This window comes from Bombina bombina, chromosome 6, assembly GCF_027579735.1.
Source record: "Bombina bombina isolate aBomBom1 chromosome 6, aBomBom1.pri, whole genome shotgun sequence".
Lineage (NCBI taxonomy): Eukaryota > Metazoa > Chordata > Amphibia > Anura > Bombinatoridae > Bombina > Bombina bombina.
In genome coordinates this window covers 349,835,264-349,855,505 of record NC_069504.1, presented here as the reverse complement: position 1 = coordinate 349,855,505, position 20,242 = coordinate 349,835,264, and the positions used below count along the sequence as shown (strand labels likewise).

Genomic DNA, 20,242 nt, shown 5'->3' with positions numbered 1-20,242 from the left:
GGTCTGTTTTCCATAAAGCAAGGGTAAGTATTTTAAAAAAGAAGCTTCATTGTAAAGTTTAATGAATGAAAGTGCCCCTGCTTTTAAGCGTATTTTTAAAAACCGGCACTTATTCATTAAACTTTGGCAATGTATTTAACCCTTTTGAAAGAATAAAACACAAAGGGCAAGATTACAAGTCACTCGTTATGAGTTTTCTGCGTGAGATATAGTCTATTCAAAATCAATTTTTATTGCGCAGCATTTACAAGTCTTTAAAAACCGCGATTCTGCGCACACATTCGCCTTTTACACAACAAAGCACTGTAGTTAACAGTCACATAAAAGTTACACTCATATTAACACTGTCTAATAAAAAATATTTAAAATAAATATTGCACACAAAAGTTATAAGGGCTCAAAGATAGATCTTGTTTGTTAGAAATGTTACATACATAGAGAAACATGGATTTATATGTATAGAGTTATGTTTAACTATGTAGATAATGAAAAGATTTCATATTACAATCTAATGTACATTAAACAGTATCTTAGAGGGATTTTCAAAGAGATATTCGCATATATCGAAAAATCTAGACATATACATAAATATATATTTTTTTTAATATACATATCTCGCTATAAATAGATATATCAGTCCAAAAAAATCATCACATATATAGAGAAATATTTATTTAGAAATAAATAAAACGTATTCCGTTACGAAAACATTTTCACAATATGAAATAATCGCATTGTCATGTACACTTTGAGGATAATAAGTCATGGGCTTTACGCAACAGATTAGGGTTTTAGTGGGGGGTGGGGTTCTATTTGTCTTCTCCATTGACTTCTATGGGGAATACGTGAATACGCACAAGATTTGGCTGTTTGGATTACGTGGCTTAACGCACGCGCAAAATAAGTTATTTTGCAACTTGTAATAGCTGCGCAACCCCAAATGCAAAAAAGCCATAACGCGCACAGTGTTTTCGCAACTGATTTGCCATGCGACTTGTAATCTTGCTAGGGTGACCATATTTCTGCTTTAAAAAGGGACACATATGAAAAATACATATGTCAGGGTTCTTATACAAAACATTTCTTCCCTGACATATGTATTTTTCATGTGTCCCTTTTTAAAGCGGCAATATGGTCACCCTAAATCTTGCTCATAGTAGACGAAGGGGCTAAACACTAAATAAATCATTGCTTGAATGATGCATTCAGTCAAAGATTAGCCAGAGAATAATTTGTACAACTATAGTATATTACTTGTTTAAATACTGAGAAAATAAGGGTAAATAATGCCCATAAAGCAGTGGATGACACCATATTGTAAATTAGGTTACCTTTTCTGCTGAGGCCAATTAGGAATGGCTATAATTGGCTTACTAGAGTATGCAACAAATGACTGTGTAGAATATAGCTGTGTCTGCACTTCCATGTTTAACATGAACGGGAAGGCCACAATATTCAGAATCAAATTACAGGAAAGGAGAAGAAAATAAATAATATAAGTATACTGCAAAATTGTTTTACTACATGCAACAGAATCTTGTTTTTAAGAGACACCAACGTCAAAATCAAGGTTTCATGATTCAGATAAAGCATGCATTTAAAAAAAATAAAATAAATTTTCCAATTTGCTACAATCTAATCTACAATCTAATTTGCTTTGTTGTGCAGGTATCCTTAGTTGAAAAGAACACCTAGGTGTGCACTCCTTTTATTTGCACGTTCTGAGGCTTCAACTCCGACCGAGCATGTGAAATGTTCACAGTATAAACTTGCATATTGTGAATGGCTGTCACATGACACTGGGGGGGATTGGATAACCTTTGAAATTTGGCAGAATTTATTGTACTGCTCATTTGAAATACAAAGTGCTATTGCATTGTGTTTTAGTGTATATTTTTCAATTTATGACCCAGTTTTGCATAACCAACATGGTTATATTAAAGGGACAGTCTACACCAGAATATTTATTGTTTTAAAAGATAGATAATCCCTTTATTACCCATTCCCTAGTTTTGCATAACTAACACAGTTATAATAATACGTTTTACCTCTGTGATTACCTTGAATCTAAACCTCTGCAAACCGCCCCTTATTTCAGTTCTTTTGACAGACTTGCATTTTAGCCAATCAGTGCGGGCTCCTAGGTAACTCCACGTGCATGAGCACAGTGTTATCTATATCAGTGATTTGCAACCTTTTTTTGCCATGGCACACTTTTTTACATTAAAAAATCCTGTGGCGGACTTGCGGTGGGCGGGACCAACGTACGGTAGCATGGCCGAAGTGCTCCGTGAAGACTCTTAACAAAATAGCCTAAAAACCTACAGCTACCGCATCCCCGCTGCTTTGGCTTGTCGGACACTGCATTTTAATGGTGGGCCGACCGCCTACTCACTTTGCGAAGGGTTAAAACATCACCCTTGCCCCCGGAGGGCTCATAAATAGCTTAGTGGTGCAGAAACCACATGTTAACGCCATAACAGGTTTCCTGGAGTAATATCTAGTGATTAGAGCTTACTCGGAACTGAAAATGAATAACTTAGCTACAGAAGAACATAACATTTTGGAGTTGCTGCAGAGCCTATTGCTTCCGGCATTCACTCGGCTCGAAAATACTATGCACCAGTTGTTGGCGGAGATGCGGACAGCGGGAGCCTTGTTTACTCCATCAAAATGTTGCCGACCTGAAACTGATCTACCCCACAAAGCTTCGGACTTTGATCAAAGAGAGATTTTCTCGGGGCATAGAGAGAGGGCAGCGAGGCAAGAGACTTGGGTAAAGGAGGAGCAGGTTTCTCAACCGGGTCGGACCAAACACAAGTCAGACCCCTCAGTATCGAACACCTCTCGGTGTTTAGGATCACTAATGCAGTCTCTTATTGCATTTGATGATGGCAACGGTACCACTATTGATTTTGTATCTATACTTAACCTGTGCTTCTTCAATAAAAAGAATTTAAAAAAAAAAAAAAATCCTGTGGCACACCACCATCCCAAAATTTTACAAAATCACACATTGTAGCCTAATACAGGATATATATATACAGTATATATATATATATATATATATATATATATATACACACACACACATACACACACTGTACTGTGCTGTCATGCCATGCCTCCTACAAACTATACATGACATATTGACATTCATTCACAAATAATCATAATCATTGTCTGTGAATGAATGTCAATGTCATGGTTGTAAATTATGCCTGATGAGCCTGTCACATACCTCCCAATATTTCAAAATTTGAAAGAGGGACACCCCCGGACTGTTGTCAGTCTGCCGCGGCACATCTGAGGATCTCTCACGGCACACTGGATGAAAAACACTGATCTATATGAAACATATGAACTAACACCCTCTAATGGTGAAAAACTGTCAAAATGCCCTGAGCTAAGAGGCGGCCTTCAAGAGCTTAGAAATTAGCATATGAACCTCCTAGATTTAGCTTTTAACTAAGAATACCAAGAGAACAAAGCAAAATTGGTGAAAGAAGTAAATTGGAAAATTGTTTAAAATTACATTCTCTATCTGAATAATGAAAGTTTGTTTTGGACTAGACTGTCCCTTTAATATACTTTTTACCTCTGTGATAACCTTGTATCTAAGCCTCTGCAGACTGCCCCCTTATTTAAGATCTTTTGATAGACTTGCATTTTAGCAAATCAGTGCCCTCTCATAAGTCAACGGGTGTGAGCACAATGTTATATATGGCACACATGAACAAATGCCCTCTAGCTGTAAAAATGTGTCAAATGCTTTAAGATAAGAGGCGGCCTTAGAAAGTAGCATATGAGCCTACCTAAGTTTAGCTTTCAACAAAGAATACCAAGACAACAAAGCAAATTTGATGATAAAAGTGAATTGGAAAGTTGTTTTAAATCGCATGCCCTATCTGAATCATGAAAGTTTAACTTTGACTAGACTGTCCTTTTAAAAGTAATTGAACCTTTTATTATCAGTCTGGGAGGGCTCTCAGCTGCCCCCAAGCCTACAGGTTTGTTTTTTACTTGTCAGTTGCTTTAACCATTACAGCCAACCAGAAGGTGACGTCCACTCCACTTGATATAGCTCCTGCTTCCTGCTCATCCGCGCATGCGCAGTACTTAACTTTCTGCCAGCAAAACTATAAAAACAGTCATTACTGTTTACGTTGGTCAGTTGGTTAGAAGGTAAGTTTTGTGCATGAGCAGTGTAGTGTATGCTAAAAAAACGTGAATAGGGCGGCCTGTTGCCATACTTGTGTTTGTTCCGCCCTGCAGCAACATAGAAGAAAAAAACACTACATGCTTGAGGATGGCCAGGAGATTCTTTCCAAAACTGATAATAATCAGTAATACTGACATTGAATAAGTGACTTTGACTGTCAAATAAAGATAGTCTTTCCTTCAAAAAAAAAAGAAATAGAAAAAAAATCAATCTAACAATACTCAATGAGAAAATGTTTACATTTTCCTTTATAACCTCCTCCATCTACAGCATATAAAGCATGTAGGCTACTGGTAATGTACTCTTTTAGCTGCATACAAACTAACATTTTACATCAGGTTTCTCAAGTTCACTCTTAAAAGTATTTAGAGTTTTAGTTTAAAAGGGGCAAACAAATTCAGAAAACTAATGATCACATTATAGGCACCTATCAAGGTGTTTTGTGGCCCCACCCACTTGCTCAATATATGACCACTGACCCCCTTAAGAAAACATTAAAAGCCTCTTGCTTTTGTGTACAAACTGTGCTTTATTCCTTAGAGAGGCTAAAAAGCACATTCTTCAAGCTGCAAATCAAATAGCTGGTTTAGGCAATGTGAAGCATTTTAAAAACGAAGAATACAGATTTTCCTTTTTTTCATCTGTCCAGGGAGCGTGGAATAAAGCATGATTTTTGCAAAGACAATGCAAGAGGTGTTTAATGTCCCTGATAAAGTATCTAATAAACTTTAAAATATTTGTTTAAAGCGTTTCCTGCCATCTAGTGCTCGTGACAGCAAACAATATCGTAGAAACTAAGCTAATTTGATAATAAAATGAAATTGGAAACTTTTTTTAAATTGTGTGTTCTGCCTGAATCACAAAAGAAAATGCCTGCGTCTCATATTTCTTTAAGGATCAATAAAATTAAATAAAAATATCATCAATAAAATGTATAGTATCAAATTGCCAACTGTACACTGTACAAACAATAAATTGCTCAATAAATATATATGAAAAAAGACAACGCGAAAGGTTCAGTATACGCATTTATTACCCAAGGATACATTTTTCTACGTTTATCTAATTGTGCATCACTCCTATTCAAACAGTGCTCTGTATCTCTCCCCCTGGTCCACAACCTGTGCTCTCCCTCTGTTCTTACAACAATTTAAGGGACAGTAAACACCTTGAGACTGTAATATAAAAAAACAACTGCCTGCACTATACCTTCTTTATTTCTATTAAAACACTTTTCATGTAATTTCACTGTGTTTTACAATTCCAAGGACTGGATATGCCCACTGCAGACTTCACAAACCTAACCCTGTTACACAACAACCCCTACTTGGTTAGTAGAGGTTATCAGATAGCAAACTGAAAGAACAATGCAGATTTTGCTGTATTGGCTCCTAAAAAGGGTGATGGGTGCGGTTTGGCTACTGAAAATAAACAACTGTAGCAAACAGTGTGTTCATTTCTTTTTAAAATGTTTACACTTTGCTGATATATTATTCTATAGCAAGACAAGTGTCTTATAAGAGGCTTTGTATCCCTTTAGGGTTTTGAGTATGATATTCTCTATAGTGTCTAATAACACTACGGCTGGGCAGGTATAGTAAAAAGTAGATCAGATTTATTTTAGAATTGCAAGTGATTAATTGTATAAGAGAGACTGTAAAGTCCAAATTAAACTTAAATGGATTGGATAGAGCAAGGAATTTTAAAGAACTTTGCCGTTTACTTCTATTATCAGTTTTGGTTAGTTCTCTTGGTATCGTTTGTTAAAGAGTAACCCTAGGTGAACTCAGGAGCGATGTCTTTAGCCATCTAGCAGCAGAATTTGCAACAATGTTTATAGCTGTTATACACTGTTACAAACACTGATGTCTTAGACTGCACAAGGTTCAATGAGCCTACCTAGGTTTTCTCTTAAAAAAAAAAAAAAAGACACAAAAAGAACAAAGCAGATTTGATAACAGAAGCTAATTAGAAAGTTAATTGCATGTTGGAACTGAATCATGAATGTTTAAGGTTAACTTTACTGTCCCTTTTAAACTTAAAATGGTCATGAAATGTTAAAAACGTTAATGATTTAGATAGAGCAACAAGAATTTTACTTCTGTTACCAAATCTACTTTCTATGTCTATTCTTTTGATAACTATTGTTGAAGAGCATAACAAGGTAGGCTCACAAGCATGCACGTGTCTGAAACAATATATGGCAGAAGTATTGCATCAAAGTTTGTAACAATGTTAAACACTTGAGTACTAGACAGCAGCAGTGCCTGCAACAACATATAACATTGTTAGAAACATTGTTGCAAAACTCCTGTAATATTGTGCTCCAGTCCAGACACGTGAGCTAAATATGATCTACAACAAAGAATACCAAAAGAAAAAAGTAAATTAGCTAAAAGAAGCGAATTGGAAATATTTTATTTTTTCAAATTGCTAACCCTGCCTGATCCAGTAAAGTTTAATTTTCCTTTTACTGCCAATAAAGAGACGATCTAATCTATGTAAGTTATTTTTACCCTGGCGTTCCTTGCTAGCTATGGGGTTGATCACCTGTTAATGGCTGGAGCTGAGCGGTTTTTGAATATGATGCAATCTCAATCGGCCATTTTTGTTGTTTTTATTATTGTTTTGTGAAAAACTGTCCTATACTTAAAAAAACATGAAACCCAATATTTTTCTTTCATTATTCAGGTAGAGAATACAATTTTAAACAACATTACAATTTACTTATATTATTTAAATTTGCTTCATTCTTCAGATATTCTTTGTTGAAGAAATAGAAATGCACATGAAAGAGCCAATCACACGAGGCATCTATGCGCAGCCACCAATCAGCAGCTACTCAGTCTATTTAGATATGCTTTTCAACAAAGGTTATCAAGAGAATTAAATACATTCGATAATAGAGGTAAATTGAAAAGCTGTTTAAAATTGAATGCCCTTTCTAAATCATGAAATAAAAAAGGGGGGTTTCATGTCCCTTTAACATGTAATGCCAAGGGGACACACGCAAAGATTGGATGAAGCCAGATTTGCCATCGATCAACTAAATGCAGGATGAGATGTGGGCGGAGGAACAGCGGGATGTTTACCATAAGTAAACAGTATTATTTAACTAAGGAACCGTCTTTAAAAAAAATGTAATGAATGAAAGTGCACCATTTTACATACTAGGGTGTAGGTTTATTAAGAGGCCAGCGGACACGATTCGCTACACCTTGCCAAATGCCGACAGCATACGCTGTCTGCATTTAACATTGCAAAAGCATTTCTGGAGAAATGTTTGTGCAATGCGGCCCCCTGCTCACTGGCGGCGATCGGATCGGCTGCTGCTTCTTACGACCGCTGCTTCCTAACTTCTTTTTCAGGTGGACCTGAAACAATGGGGCTCCGAAGCAGCATCTGCCGCTTAATAAATGGACCCCTACGTCTTAAACTGCATAACCTTACAATCACTTTAAAACATTCCTGTATTTTTAAGGTGAAATTATAATTCTATTCTTATGAAATATTATACTAAATGGAAAAATCATATTACCTATTATTCATTTGAAATTAAAGCAACTCATTCTCAAAACACTTCTACTATTTATTACATGAAAACTCTATACTATTTGTATGAAATATTATAATTACACATACTCTAAAAGACAGTTTCTCTAATCCATATGTACTACTTGTATTACTCCCAATAACACTTTTCACTTATTACCACAAAACTTTTCTAATGTTACATTGGTTTAGCTCACAGGCAAAACACAATAAACTTACTCCTAACATATCGGATTACATTAGGAAACAATATCGTCAAACAGAGACAAACTCTATCTGCTCAAAGTTAAAAATTAATAAAAAGCGCTTCTAATAAAAATTTGCAAACTAAATAACTCACTAGACACGAATGCCCACTACCCACTATACTGATAATGCCCCTGTTAACATCCCTTAAAACAGTGTTTCTCAACCGCGGTCCTCAAGTACCCCAACAGGCCAGGTTTTCATTTTAGCTAAACAAGAGCACTGTGAAATAATTCCGATTATCCTAACTTTGTGAAGGTATAATCTAGATTTTATTAAAGACACAGAGACGAGTATTTTGCATATATCTTTATTTATACTACTCAATGCAGCATTTAAAAGTAATAATACAGAAGTAAATGAATCCAACATTAAAACAATAAAGATAACACAGAGTTAACATAAGTAGCCAATGAGATGGATACTTTGGAAAACACAGAAAAAATGGACCAATAGCTTCCATAAACTGTCCAATACATTCCCCAACTTCCTCTTTCTTGTCTGACACTGAAAAACTAAAAATTTAAAATAACAGATGAAAGTTCCATCATTAGGAGAAAAACCAACAGAAGAATCAAAATCCAGCCGGAAATGAAGAAACTTCTTTTAATTCCCTGACAAAGAGATGGACGAGGTAAACAGGATTCTCGGAACCAGGAGAAGATATTCTGAAAACTGTAATGGCTTGATTGAAGCGAAGAATGGAGAGGAATGAAACCACCTTTAAGTAGATACTCATAATTGGTTGGCAACTGAAAATCAAATAAATTATTAATATTGTGAAAAATAAAGGGAGGGTACAATGACAGAAGGGTGGGAAAATACTCGTCTCTGTGTCTTTAATAACATCTAGATTATACCTTCACAAAGTTAGGATAATCGGAATTTTATTACAAGACCAGAGACTCCTATTTTGCTAGTTTAAAGCAACTAACAAAAAAAATTAGTAGCTGGATGATGAATGGGCTTGAAATAAAACTGTTTGAAAATAGAATCTGAAGACCAATCTGCTGAAATTAGAATTTGTTGTAAAGGAGCCGCTTTAAGAAAAGCTTTGGAAGCAGCTGAACCTCTGACAGAATGGGCAGAAAAAATAGAAATATCAATGCCAGCTTCTTTCATAACCCATTTCACCCAGCGAGAAATAGAAGTATTAGTGACAGGAGCATGAGGAGGAATAAAGGAGATAAAGAGTTGATTAGAAGATGACAATCTCAAAAGAGAGGTTTTAGATTCATACTCTTTAAGACATTTAACAACACAAAGAGAAGGTTCAGAAGGTAAGTACGGGTAGAATATAGAGGAAGAAAAAGTTTTAGTTCTACGAGATAAGAAAAAGGTGACACCTTCAGGAGAGAAAAGTTTAGAATTAAAATCTAAAGCACCAACGTCAGAAACTCTACGAAACGAAAAAAGACATAATAAAATAGATAATTTTGCAGAAAGTTGTTTCAGAGAAAGCAAGTTATTAGAAGGCCAAGATTTGAAAAGGGAAAAAAATCTTATCTACTTCCCAGAAAAAAATATATTTAGGAATAGGAGGGCGTTTTAGTCTAATGGCTTTTAAGAGTCTACAAATAAGGGGATGTTGACCAATAGGAAAATTATTTAATAAGACATGTTTAGCCAAAATAGCAGAACGATACAAATTGATAGATCTGTAAGCCAAACCAGATTCGAAAAGAGATGTTAAGAAATTAATAATATGATTTATATCCGCTGAAAGGGGGATCCAAGTTCCTAACCATGCACCAGCTAGACCACTTTGTCCATGCATAAAAATAGGATTTTCGGGTGCCTGGGGCCCAAGATTCTCTGTCGAGTCTCCAATTGCTGTAATCCACTAGAAAGCGGGAGCCCCAATCCGCTGCTGTGTTTGAAAGACCTGGAATATACTCTGCTTTCACAGAAATATTCCTGTCTAAACACAGATGAATGAACTCTTTGGCAATATTGGACAGATCTCTGGACTTCGTACCCCCCAAACAGTTTAGATAACGAACGGCAGAGATGTTGTCCATGCGAAGCAAAATGGTAAAAAAAAAACCTCTTGACAGCAAAAGAACCCGCTAGCAGTTCTAAACAATTTATATGGAATCGTTTCTCCTTCAGAGATCACTTCCCTCCTGTGATGGAAGGGCCGCAACGAGCACCCCAGCCGGATCTGCTGGCGTCGGATTCGATGATAAGGTCTTGAGAATTGCCAAAAATAGCTCTCCCGTTCCAAGCCTCCATATGAGAAAGCCACCAGGAGAGTTCCTCCTTGGCTTCTGGAGAAAGTTGAATTAAATGAGAATAAGAAAACCTTTTCTGTAAATGGCAGATTTTGAGACGCTGTAATTCCCGATAGTGAAGGGGAGCAGGAAATATAGCCTGAATAGGAGGATGAAAGTAACCCCACTATTCTGGCTATATTCCTGATAGGAGTGAATTGAGCTGAGAGAGTACGAGATATTTCTTTCTTAATATTTTTTATTTTGTCTGGAGGTAAGCTGAGAATGGCTTTGGAAGTATCTATGGTGAAACCCAGAAAAATCAAGGACTGAGTAGGAATCAGGACAGATTTCTGTTTGTTTATTATAAAACCTAGATTCTCCAGAAGACGAATGGTAAGGGATAATTGATTTTGAAGAGAAATGAAACTCTGGTTCATAATCAGAATATCGTCTAAGTAAATAATTAGACGGACTCCTCTGAGTCTTAACCAAGCCATAACTGGTTTTAATAATTTCGTAAAAATCCAAGGAGCTGAAGAAAGGCCAAAAGGAAGGCAAGTAAAACTCCACAATTGGTCTTTCCAGGAAAAAGTTAGAAATTTCTGATGCTCCGGAGCAATAGGAACGGTCAGATAAGCATCTGTGAGATCCAAGCGAACCAACCAATCGCTTTCTCTGAGGCAATCTCTTAACAGATGAATCCCCTCCATCTTGAAATGATGATAGTAGACGAAAGCGTTTAGTTCTCTTAAATTTATGACAGGGTGGAATTGACCATTTTTCTTTTTTACAAGAAAAAGATTGCTGAGGAAAAAATCCTGAGAAAAATTGGTGATTTGAATGGCTTGTTTTTGAAAAAGAGTTGAAATTTCTGACTGAACCAGAATTTGATCCTCTTTTGAAAATAGAATGGGACGAAGTCTTACAATCTGGACGGGAGGGGAAGAAAATTCTATGAAAACACCTTGAACTGTTTGAAAAATCCAAGGATCTGAGGTTACTAGACTCCAATTTTGAATAAAAAGAGCGAGTCTGCCACCAAGATTTTCTGGGAAAGAAGGAAGGGAAGAAGGAAAGGGAAAACTTACTTGCAGGGGGTCGAGATCTTGCCCTGGATCGTTGACCTCTTTGGGACCACGGTCTGGAACGAGACAGGAAGAACTGGGAAGTAGAGGGATCCTGAAAAGATAGTTGGAAGTGTTGCTGGAACTGTTGTTGGTATTGGAATTGAGGTCTTGATTGATCATTTGTGCGGCCAGGAAAGCGACCTCTGCCTTTCCCGGCCCTGTCAGAATAACTGCTTGGATAAAAAAATCTTACGCACTGAAGTTCTTACTTTATTTAAATTTGAGAATGTATTAATATAATTATTAAGGTCTTTTAGAAAAATGTCCCCAAAGAGAAGACCATTAGAGTCAGAGTCTAATTCATTTATGGCATTATCACAAATTTTAGGGTCTATTTTACGTAGAATATTTTTTCTACGTTCAACAATCATAGTTGGTATTTCCTATAAAGGAGAGAATTCTTTGAACCCATTCTCTAACCAAAAAGGGGTCAAGAGGGGAATTCTCAATAACAGCCTGTTTTGAAATTTCAAAAAGTTTTGCAATAGGGCCAACAGAATCTAAAAGTTTGTCTTGGCATGTTTTCCATGCCATATCCATACCTTTCTTAACCCTATAACCAGGGGACCCTATACATTTTATCATTTTTGGGTCAATTTCAGGAGTTATACAAGCGTTGTTGGGGAGAAGGAGACGAGGGCATTCTGCTCTCATTTTATTACGAGCATCTTTTTTGAAGGGAAACTTTAATTGAAAGTCAATAAAAGAGGCCACATCAAGAGAGGGACACCATTCAGATGATCTGGGGTGATGAAGATCATCTGCACAAAATCTGGGATTGCCAAGGCAATAAAAAAATTTAGAATTTTCTTTTTTAGAAGATTTAGATTTTTTGGGAGATTTCTTTAATTTTTTAGGTTTAGGAGAATCTGAGTCCGAGGACAAGTTATCGGATAAATCCTCAAAATCAGATTTAGATAATTCTTCAGTAGAAGAATTAGAGGATAAAACCACTTTTTTATGTTTTTTAACAGATAAAGTCTCAGTATTTTTTTATCCCAATTGTAACCCCTTGGGATTAGGGGAAGGTTTTGCGGATGTTTTTCTTCCTTTACTGCCAGGAATTGAAGTGTCAGCAAGCGTCTGACGAGATTTTGAAAGTAATTTTTTACTAGCCAAAACAGAACAAGGTCTTTTTCTCTTAAAAATAGATTTAGGGTTAGGCTGTTGAGACAAAAGGTTTGTCAATCATTATTTGCACAGACTGTGCAGTTAAAGGTTCATTAGATTCAGGGACTTGAGACATGTTAAAAAATAAATAAATAAAAATATATTAATAAATATATATTAACAATAAAATTGTCAGATAATAATATGACTGGAATTAAAATGTAGTAAAGTAAGAACTTCAGTAAAAGACCTCTGAAAAACAGTTATTCAAAATGACAGAAAAACAAATATTTCAATAAATAAATTTACCTTCAGACTGAATGAGCAAAGTCTGCAAGAAAAAAACAATTACTGTTTTGCCTCCACCTAGTGGTTATAATGAAACTAATTTAATTATTTAGGTAAGGAAAGAAGCAAAAATATCTGTAACCGTCACTCGTTATGAAGAAATCAACAATGATGTGAGAGGACGGATATAAAGCGACGTCAGAGGGCGGGAAAAAAGGAGGCAGGAAGATAGTGAAGTCACAAGATGGTGGACGGCTGCGCGAGACGGAACTAAACCGTCAAAGGCATCAGGTAACAGTAGAAATGTAGAAAAGGCTAATGAAAGAAGAGAAAAACACCGGAAAATAAACAGTAGTGTGGCGGTAGACAGAGAAAACATAAAGCAAGGAAATTATGAAAAATGAAAATTGGAAATAAAATATATATAAAAATAAAAACTGGAATGAAAATGGAAAAGAGAAAAAGGGGGATAAAACAAATGAAAGTTATAGAGTAAAAATTATATTGTGATAAAATCTAAACACATTAAAACAGAGCAATAAATATGACTTATCTGCAGCGAGCAGCAAAAGAAAGAGGAAGTTGGGGAACGTATTGGACAGTTTATGGAAGCTATGACTCCTCTTATTGGTCCATTTTATCTGTGTTTTCCAAAGTATCCATCTCATTGGCTACTTATGTTAACTCTGGTTATCTTTATTGTTTTAATGTTGGATTCATTTACTTCTGTATCATTACTTTTAAATGCTGCATTGAGTAGTATAAAGAAAGATATGCAAAATAGGAGTCTCTGGTCTTGTAATAAAATCAGCTGATGAGTGAGAGCAGGTTAGTAACTATGGTTACTGATCAGCTGATTACTTTACATGTGGTTTAGTTCAGCTTTAAAGGGACGTAAAACCCATTTTTTTTTCATTCATGATTTAGATAGAACATAACATTTTAAACAACTTTCTAATTTACTTCTATTATCATATTTTCTTCATTTTTTTCTTGTTATCCTTATTTGAAAAGCAGAAATGTAAGCTCAAGAGTGTGCACGAGTCTGTAGCTCTATATAGCAGCAGTTTTGCAACAATGTTATACATTAGCAGTAGCACTAGATGGTAGCACTATTTCCTGTCCCGTAGTGCTTTAGGCATGTGCACGCTACCTACCTAGGTATCTCTTTAACAAAGAATAACATGAGAATGAAACATTTTTGATAATAGAAGTAAATTGGAAACTTTTTAAAAATGCTATTCTCTATCTGAATAATGAAATATTTTTTTGGGGTTTAATGTCTCTTTAATGAAAACCTGGCCTGTTGGGGGTACTTGAGGACGCAGTTGAGAAACACTGTCTTAAAAAAAACACTCAGGTTAATTGCACACGTCACCTATTAGCTTCACTACACATTATTAAAGGGGATCAATCTACCTGTGATGTGAGTGCTATCTCCCCCAAATCACCATCTTGTTTGCCGTTAATCGTACACATTTGTATTGTAGTGTACCCTTATGATTGCAATATACCTTTGTATAATACTGCATAAAATGTTGGCTCTTATATATTAAACAATAATAATAATTTTGTGTTTTGGATTATGAAATCAGGAGATTAGCACGGCAGATAACAATTTTGTGTTATCATTTTTTTTCTATAGTAGCAAAATTCTGTAGCGCTACATTGTTTTCCGGGGTAACCATTTTGAGCTTCAGGGCTATTATAAGCAGAAGCATTTGAGGATTAAGATCATTGAAAGTCAATGGTTATCTACTGAAAACAAGTACAGTACTGTGAAAAACCTGTGTTTAACTCTTGCAGAGGGGGGTTAAACACATATTAAAGTCCTGTTTAGAAACAACAACATATTCCATCTTCCTGAGCAGGGCAAGGCCAGTGAGCCAATTAGGAGAACAGTCTTTTTGCCACCAATCTCTGTCCGTTCGTGTCCTTGAGCTGCAATGTAGTATGTTGATAAACAATGAAAAAACTAATATAAACACTATCATAAACCATTCATTTAACAACAGGGAATAAACCTGCACTACCAAATAATATACTTGAACTTCACATAAATTCTATCACAAAATACTAATTTAACAACAAGGAAAAAACCTGCACTACCAAATAATATACTTTATATAAACTCTAACATAAAAATGTATAATGGAAAAAAAACTGAGACATGTTTTCGCAATTAAATCTCACAGTATTAGTTTACTAGCAGCATGGTCTGCAGCTCCCTATTGTTCATACAATTGAAACAGCCATTTACTGAACCAAAGTAGAAAGAAAGGAAGCATTTCCTTGTTAAAAAAAAAAATTTTTTAACCAAACAAATAAAACCAATTCACTCACAAGACTCCTTGCACATCTGTACATGTAAAACATTCCTGCTGCTCATCTCAGCTAGTCTTTTCTGTGACAGCAGTAAGTGACATCATCTATACTTGCCCTCCCAATGGCTGCTGGGTAATGTAGTTTGCATTGCAATAGCTTTACATTGACTACAAAGCATGAGAGTTGCTGGGTAAAGTTTCCTGTTTTAGCAATATACAAAACTGGCAGCGCTGGTGTTCTGACAGTCGGCTAATCTGATTCATTTCAATGGAGTATAGCTGCAGACTGGAGCTCCACTCTAGACAGGAAACATGTGACCTCCACTCAAAGTTTTTTTTTATCAACTTTAATTGGATCAGTACACTCAGTGAAATCGATTTCAGTCTCAACAATTGCCCAGTGTAAAAGAATAAAAAACTGTTCATTGAAGATTAAATTGTTTATTTTTTTTATTATTATTTTCACCTTTTTCCACACTGCTTCTCCTTGCAGCTCGATGACCGTGGAACACCCAATCAAAACCATTTATTCAATTTTATTTAAATGAGATTGTATTTCAAATGCGCGTGCGCAATTATCAGTAGCACGCGCACGCAACCGTATTATGTGTATTGAAACGGCCAGCAGTGTATAGTGTATTGCGGGTAGAAGTGTATAGTGAATTGCTGCTAGAAGTATATAGTGAATTGCGGGTAGAAGTGTATTGTGTATTATGGCCAGAGGTGTAAATTGTTTATTACAGCCAGCAGGTTATCTCCCATAGCCCTCACGTAATGCTACTTAGTCCCAAAATGGAGAGATGTTGCTTATACATGGAGTAATTTTTATAGTTGATACTTAGGCTAGCAGTGACTATATATATATCATCAGAAAACAATCAATAAAACAAACCCTTACATGATCCCTGTTAGTAATGTGAAAGATACGCTCAGCAGTTTATTGGGAATTTCAGACACAGCTTGCAAGTTATTTGATCTCTCACAGCCCTCACTTAAGGCATATAGCCCTCTGAGATGAATTCCGGAGCAGCATAAACAATTACTGAAGATTTATGTGTTTTTTTTGTTTTGCACCCCTTGGAAACTCTGTTCACATAATAAGAACCCTTTTTTTAATACAACATTGCAATGCCTGTTCAGGGTTAGAAAGTGCATGCATTTAATGTGTGACAGGAACAATTCCGGGCACTAGCAAATAAAGTATGCAATAGAGAACACAGACGCGCTTTTATTCAATGCTCGTCTGTGGTCACACTTCTGGGTGACATCATTTTGAGGGCGGGTCACAACAGCGAAGCTAAAGGGCTAAACGTATGTATTAAAAAAGACAAGAAAGGGTACAGACAATCCTCTTGAAATTCATTTTAGTAAAAAAATATATATTTTTAAAGGTAAACATTTGTATTTATTCTTTCTGACTGTCAGACTTAAATAATAAAGTACTCTCAATTCAAAATAAAACATTAAAACTGTCCCTTTAATGTAACAAACAACCTATAGACAATCATTCTGAAAACTAAACATTTTGCAGCTTTCTTGTGGGACACTCAGGTTTTATTAAATTTTCATGATTCAGATATAGCATGTAATTTTAAACAACTTTCCGATTTACTTCCATTAAAAAAAATGTGCACAGTCTTTTATATTTACACTTTTTGAGTCACCAGCTCCTACTGAGCATGTGCAAGAATTCACAGACTATACGTATATGCATTTGTGATTGGCTGATTGCTATCACATGGTACAGGGGGAGTGGAAATATACATAACTTTGAAATGTGTTAGAAAATAATGTACTACTCATTTGAAATTCAGAGTAAATGCTATTGTATTTGTCTTGTTATCTTGCATTTGTTGATTATGCAAATCTACTGTATTTACTGGTCCTTTAATGTTCACTCACAGTGGTTTATGCTGATTGTCACTTATAAGGTAACTACTGTGAATGAACATTAAGAACAAGAAAGCTGCAAAATGTACTAGGCTGAAGATGGATTCTTATTCAGTCAGCTTCTTATTCTGTAACTGATTGCAATTTTCAAAATAAAGATTTAAAAACAAAATATCTAGCATTATTTTTATTTAAAATAAAATTATTTTAAATAAAATAATACACTTTCCAAAAACCTAAACAAACTTACATTTTATAAAAAAAATCATCTTATATTGCAATAAACAGATGACAAACATGGCATAATTTTGATTGTTTTGAATAAGTAACTGATATTATAAAAGGGTTAAAATCCTTGGTGCCACTCATTTATGCACACATCCCAACTCTCCCTGAAATTCAGAGAGTCTTCCTCATTGTAATAGCAGCTCCCTAATGCCTGCAAACTACAAGTACCATGATCCAACGTGGCCCAAATCCGGAAACAGTGTTTCTTTAAAGGGACAGTATACACTCATTTTCATATAACTGCATGTAATAGAGACTACTATAAAGAATAAGATGCACAGATACTGATATAAAAATCCAGTATAAAACTGTTTAAAAACTTACTTAGAAGCTCTCAGTTTGGCTCTGTTGAAAAGGTAGTTGGAAAACCCACTGCAAGTGGGAAATAAGACACTCCCACTCCCCCTTCTTTTGCATATGAAAAGACCCTTTACACAAACAGCAGCAAGCTGGAGTAGGTAGCTGACGGTATTCTCATAAAACTTTAGGGCTTGGTTAGGAGTCTGAAAATTAGAGCAATGTTATTTAAAAATAAACAAAACTATACATTTAAAAAAAAAAAAACTTTATGGGCTATATAAATAGATCATCTACAAAACATTTATGCAAAGAAAAAATGAGTGTATAATGTCCCTTTAAGGAATGTCTTTAGTTGCGGTGATGTCATTGACCAGGAAGGCATTGTCACAGCAAGTCTGTCTTTACTTTCAGCGTATTGCATGTCTGCCATCCTATCTTCCTGCTGTTTAGAGGCGGCAATAAGGCTCTTGGAGGAGGAAGAGAATCAGCAGCAGGCAACATCGGCTGTAGCATAGGCTGAGTGAGAACTGAGAAAGAGGGCAAAGAGAGTGCGCCCCTGTGAGGGAGGAGATAGACACCCCTGCTGTCAGGTCCTTATCAAACTGACTCTACTGTGAGTACAAACATAATTACAAATAGCCTCTCAAACTCAAAATCACCCCCCCCCCGACACAAAATATGAAAGTCCTGCACGTAATTAAACTTCGTATTCTAAAATATTTGAGCATTCAACAAGCATGCGATCACTGGAAAATAGGTTTGTTTTATGTGGTTGTACAAAAAAGCTACTTTTTTAATGTGACTTTAGTGGGAAGCTACTTTAATGATAAGTCTCTATCTTATTTAAGGTTTCCAGGTGTCCAGTATATAATGGGGGGGATCGGCACGCAGCACACTAGCTGGTGAAGCCACCTCCCTTAAATTAGTTTTTGCCGGTTGGGATGTCTGTTTATTTGTGTATATATACAAGCCTTGTCATGGCGTGAGCCTCCTCATGGGACAGACATGTTATCAGCCTGTCCCAAGTTCCCAACGCTCTTTATGGCAAACAAATTGGCGCCAACCTTGCCATTTCATATATTTTACCTTTTATGAATAAGTAATTGGTATTTTAAAAGGGTTAAAATTCTTTGGGTCACTCATTTCTGTGTAGATATATACAGGGCTTTAACCCCATTTATAGAATAGACATATGTTCAGCCTGACCCAATTCTTTTTAAGGCAAACAATCTGGTGCCATCCTTGCCACTTCATACATTTTACCTTTTCTGAATAAGTAACTAGTATTTTAAAAGAGTTAAAATCCTTTGGTGGATAAGGAAATAAAATGTGTAACTACACTAGAAACGAGGCTATGCCATTTTCTATTCACTCTGGTCCTCGTTTCTAGTGTAGTTACACATTTTATTTCCTTATCCACCTTCAGCTATAGCGCTCCTGTTTATGTGTGTTATATAATCTGTTTTTACCTATGTGAGGGACACTTGGGTTTTTTCAGGAGTTTGGTGGTGCACTCAGCGCACACTATTATATGTTTTGTTAAAATCCTTTGGGCCACTAATTTTTGTGTGGATACATACACGGCTTGAAGCCCAATGCTTTTTATAGCAAACAAACTTGTGCCAATCTTGCCATCTCATATATTTTACCTTTTCTGAATAAGTAACTGGTAATTTAAAAGGGTTCAAATCCTTTGGGCCACTCATTTATGTGTGCAATATACAAGGCATGAACCTTTCATAGGACAGAAATGTTGTTATCCTGGCCCAACGCTTTTCATGGCAAACAAATTGGTGACAACCTTGCCACTTCATATATTTTAACTTTTCTGAATAAGTGGTATTTTAAAAGGGTTTAAATCCTGTGGGCCACTCATTTCTGTGTGGATATATACAGGGCGTGAGCCCCTTTATAGCACAGACATGTTCTCAGCCAGGCCTGACGCATTTTATGACAAACAAACTGGTGCCGATCTTAACAAATCACATATTTTACCTTTTCTAAATAAGTTACTGCTATTTTGAAAGGGTTTATTTGCCATATAAATCTTTGGGACAGCCTGAAAATACTTGGATTGTATAAAGGGGCTCACACCCTATATAACCACACAGAAATCAGTGGCCCAAAGGATTTTAACTGTTTTAAAATACTATTTACTTAGAAAAGGAAAAATATATAAAGTTGCACCAGGCTGAGAACATGTCTCTCCTATGATGGGGTTCATGTTCTGTGTATATCCACACAGAAATGAGTGGCCCAAAGTATTTTTACCCTTTCAAAATACCAGTTGCTTATTCAGAAAAGGTAAAATGTATGAGATGGCCACGTTGGCACAAGTTTGTTTGCTACAAAAAGCTTTGGGCCAGGCTGAAAACACGTTTAGCCTAAGAAGGGGCTCACTCCTTGTATATATCCACACAGTAATGAGGGCCCAAATGATTTTAACTCATTTAAAATATCTGATTCCTTATTTAGAAAAAGGTAAAATATATGAGGTGGCAAGGTGGTCACCTGTTTGCTTCAAAAAGCGTTGGGCCAGGGTGAGAACATGTTTATTCTATGAAGAGGTTCACACCCTGCATATATCCACAAAGAAGTGAGTGGCCCAAAGAATTTTCACCCTTTTAAAATACTAGTTACTTATTCAGAAATTTAGAAATATATATTTTTCCTATGAAG

At 35.8% G+C, this 20,242-nt stretch overlaps 1 protein-coding gene across 1 annotated transcript in view; it reads right to left on the bottom strand.

The window, feature by feature from the left end:
• The window catches only part of APAF1 (apoptotic peptidase activating factor 1), a 435,848-nt gene extending 420,682 nt beyond the window's left edge, over nt 1–15,166 (bottom strand). Inside the window, exon 1 of the mRNA XM_053717008.1 lies at nt 15,105–15,166. The gene's annotated coding sequence lies outside the window, so the exon portion shown is untranslated. The remainder of the gene's footprint in view (nt 1–15,104) is intronic.
• Between the last annotated feature and the right edge of the window lie 5,076 nt (nt 15,167–20,242).